Raw genomic sequence first — 4,215 nt, 5'->3', positions numbered from 1 at the left:
ATGGCAAAACTCAAGGCCAGGGATCTTCATGGGAAGAAGAAGGAGGAGGAGCTACTCAAACAGGTAGATGATTTAAAGGTAGAACTTTCCAAATTGAGAGAGGCGAAGATCACTGGAGGAGCTGCATCCAAGCTAAGATCCAAGTCGTCCGAAAATCTATTGCCCGCGTTCTGACTGTCATCAACCAGACACAGAAAGAGAACCTCAGGAAATTCTATAACGGCAAGAAATACAAGCCCCTGGACTTTATTAAGGGGCATTAAGCCAAAGGCTTAATAAGCACAAGGAAAGCCTGAAGACCAAAAAAACAGCAGAGGAAGGAACGCCTGTATCCCCTTCAGAAATTTGCCGTTAAGACATAATTTGTTAAGGCGCTCAATAAAACTACAAATTGTTATTTTAAAAAAAAGTGGCAAAAATGGAATCCCACCTTGGTGATCACAACTGCTACAGATATTGAACCCCAAAGAAATTTAAAGGAGCCACCATGACCTCCTCCCTTCTCAATCACAGGTTTTAAATTACAACAGAGACTTTTCAGCCAAATTCTGGTAGTAGTTCCACAATGTCTAGTGCCATTGATTGAATCGATCTCTTGTATTTCCACATGGGACTAGAACCATGCTCATCTAAGGACCCCTCCCCTAAATTTGCCCAGCTGAAGCAGCCTTCAAGGTCAATGCAGCTTTACTGATATAACATATGAGAGAAGAAACACTACAGGAAGATTAAAAACACAGCTGCTGGAAATCACCATCCTAGGCTGGCCTTAAATTGAGTGGGTCCTTTTTAGAGCAAAATTCTATGCCTGTGTTCTCTCTTCCACAACGTGGATTCGGTGCAAAGGTAGATTACTAAAGCACTTCTCTGCAAAGGAAAGACAATGTGGTCTAGAAGAAAGAGCAAGAGACCTGAAATCAGGAGAGGCCTGGGCTGGAATCCTGCTTATGACCCTTATTAACTGTGCACTTTGGACAAGTCACCTAACCCAAGTCTCAGTTACCTCGACTATACAACAAAGATGATAATACTTGTAGTTATCAGCCTCATAAAACTGTTATAAAGCACAAACAAGGTCATGCAAACACTCTGCAACTCTTAAAGTACCATATAAATGCCAATCATTTTTCCAAGGTTTATTGATGACTTTGTTTTCAGATCAGTTTAATTCTAAATATTATTAATATGTAGATCTCACACTGATGCTTCTTTTGTGACAAAGAAACAGTTAACCAAACCAATCCACATAGCCTCTTATGGTGTATGCAACATTCCACACCCATAGTTCCCCACTGCTCCAATGAAAAGAGGGCCAAAGTACCAGCTATTACTACAGAGGAAGATTGTTAAGGTCATGGCTATAATACTTCAACTTTAATGCCTCAAAAGATACAAGTGATTTTCTCAATGTGGGCACCCCCTCCACCAACCCATGAATTAAACTTTATATGAATTAGAGAACAATTCAATGAGTTTCTGTAGACAGAAAAACTAATTACCTAGTGGCCAATTTACTGGTCCTAAATTCAAGGCAAATACTTGTTGTTCTTCAGTTGTTTTAGTGGAATCTAACTTTCTGTGACCCCATTTAGAGTTTCCTTGGTTTCTTGGCAAAGATACTAGAGTGGTTTGCCATTCCCTTCTCCAACTCATTTTACAGATGAGGAACTGAGAGAAAAGGGCTAAGTGACTTGCCCAGGGACACACAGCTAGTAAGTGTCTGAGGCTGGATTTCAACTCAAGGTGTCCCAACTCCAGGGTTGATTCTCCATCCACTGAGCCAAATATTTACTGGCAATTACAACTATATACCACTGTCTGTCACAGTCTGGAATTTAAAGTCCTTCACAACCTGACCCCAATCTACCTCTCGCCAACCTTATTTCACATTATTTCCCTTCCTGAACACTATCGTCCAACCATGTTGGCCTTCTTTCTGTTCTTCACATATGACATTTCCATCTCTGGTCTCTGTGTTCTTGTACAATATGTCTCCCCACCCTCCCTTGCCCATGCTGAGAATGCACTCAGCCTCAAAGACCAAATTCAAACACTACCTTCTACGTGAACCTTAACTGATTGCTAGCTTTTAGTGCCCTCTCTTCCAAAATTACCTGGTATTTACTTTCTATTTATCCTTTATACATTTATTTGGGTGTAAATTTATATCTCCCTCTGCAGAATGTAAGCTGAGGTCAAATTTTTTTTTAATTTTTGCATATACTCAACGCCTAGCATAGTACCTAGGTGCTTAATAAATGTTTATCAATTGTCATCAGCCTAAATACCAAGACTTTATAACTTTCCAGGACCTGCATTTCACTGTTCCATCATCTTCCATCACCTTTATATCAGATGAGACCTAGGAATAACTCCTATCTATATAGTACTTAAATTTTTTCCAGGTGCTTTCCTCACAAAAAGCCTTGTAGGGGTAAGCAGTGCAAACATCATTAACCCCATCTTATAAATGTGGAAACCAAGACTCTAAGAAGTCACCTAATTTGTCCATGGTCACTTAGAGTGGAGGCAGTATCTGAATCCTGTGAAAGTCCTAAATGGGCATGTAAACTTATGAGAAAAGAACTGATTGATTGATTGATTGATTGATAGATAGATACTTGTGTATATATGTGTGTATTTGTATGTATTTGTATATGTGGTATTCCAAAGGTCTTACTGAAATCTTAAGCTATTAAAGTTTATATGTGTATGTATTAGGTATAGATTTAGATATTTTCAAAACCTTAGCTAAATTTAAGGATAAATCCCACAAGGTACTGAAATTAATAATATTTCTATAGTGCTTTGCTTTGTAAAGTGCTCTACAAATGTCATCTCATTTTATCCTCACAACTATCTTGGAGGTGATATTATTATCCCCATTTTGCAGATGAAGAGGCAGAGTCAGGCAGAGGTTAAGGGACTTGCAAAGGGTCTGCAGTTTCATTTGAACTCGGGTCTTCCTGACTTCAGGTCCAGTACGGAGTCAAAGAATTCAAAACATTTACACCTCAGGTCAGGCTGATTCTCCCTAAGCACCCAGTTATTGCGCCCCCACTCCCTACCTGGGCAACCGGATCCAGCTCCTCTGTTGTTTGGAGGAGGATGAGAGCAGCGAGACTGTTGGAACGTTCACATCTACAGCTGGAAGAGAGTGGGGTGGGGCTAGAACGCTCTGTATCAAGCGGTCCCCATGGAAACTGAAGAGTTGGGGCGGAGGGGAAAGAAGAGGAAGCGGGATTCGGCTTCCTGATTGGAGGTTTCTTCCGTCTCTCTTCCACCGCTGCCTGGCGACAGATTCAAGAGCCCACCTTCTAAGATGCAGCTGCCGAAGAAACCCTTCAGTCGTGTCCAGGGCAGAGAATGGAGATCCCGCCAGGGAAAGGACCAGGAAAGGAGAAGAAGACAAAGGGAAAGCTTTCTGTTACCCATCCTTTTTCACATAATGACTAAGCTTCCCAGCGTGGGAAGGATATTTGAAATGTCCTTCTGGAAAAGTATGATCCTGCCGCCCGCGCGACCGCAGAGGGTGCGTGGAGCAGACAGTTCACTGAGTCTCTGGGGTAAAGCAAATTTGGCCCGCTCCATCCACGGGGGCCAAAGCGGGGGTCCAGCCAGGTGTAGGGCCCGCAGGTGCTGCCGATCTCCCACTAGAGGGCAGCCTTGCCCCGTACTCTCGCTCACATTGTAATGCCAGGAATGGGGACTGTCTCCTTCATCCCACTCCTTGTAGGAGCATGACATCTTATAGGATCTTAGTTTGAGAACTTAGATTTACAGCACAGATCAACCTTTTTGTGTGTTATGAACCACTTTTGTCAGTCTAGGGAAGCCCTATGGGACCCCTTCTCAGAATAATGGTTTTAAATATACAAAATAAAATAAGATTACAAGGGAAACTAATTATATTGAAATACAGTTACCAAATTTTTTTGAAGTTTATGGATTCCAGGTCTGTGATACTACGACTCTAGTAGGCTAGCGATGTCCTACTTTATAGAAAGGGTAGGGATCTCCCTCTAGGGTAGTTATCCCTATCTTAAAGGATATCTAGTTCAACTCCTTCCTTTCAAACATCAACAGAGAAGTTAAGTGATTTGCCTGAAGTCTCACAGACAGTAAGTGGCAAAAACCAACATTTGAACCTCAGCTCAGTAGCCGATTAGGAGCAGGCACATACCTAATCAGTGGTTACTTAATTATATTGAATGC

At 41.8% G+C, this 4,215-nt stretch overlaps 1 pseudogene; it reads left to right on the top strand.

The window, feature by feature from the left end:
* On the top strand, window positions 1–3,449 carry LOC114025679 (annotated as a pseudogene).
* Window positions 3,450–4,215: the final 766 nt, after the last annotated feature.

Source organism: Vombatus ursinus, unplaced genomic scaffold (assembly GCF_900497805.2).
Source record: "Vombatus ursinus unplaced genomic scaffold, bare-nosed wombat genome assembly UNPS02014832.1, whole genome shotgun sequence".
In the NCBI taxonomy this organism is placed as follows: Eukaryota; Metazoa; Chordata; class Mammalia; order Diprotodontia; family Vombatidae; genus Vombatus; species Vombatus ursinus.
The sequence above is the reverse complement of the archived record's forward strand: the minus strand, read 5'-3'. Positions and strand labels throughout refer to the sequence as shown.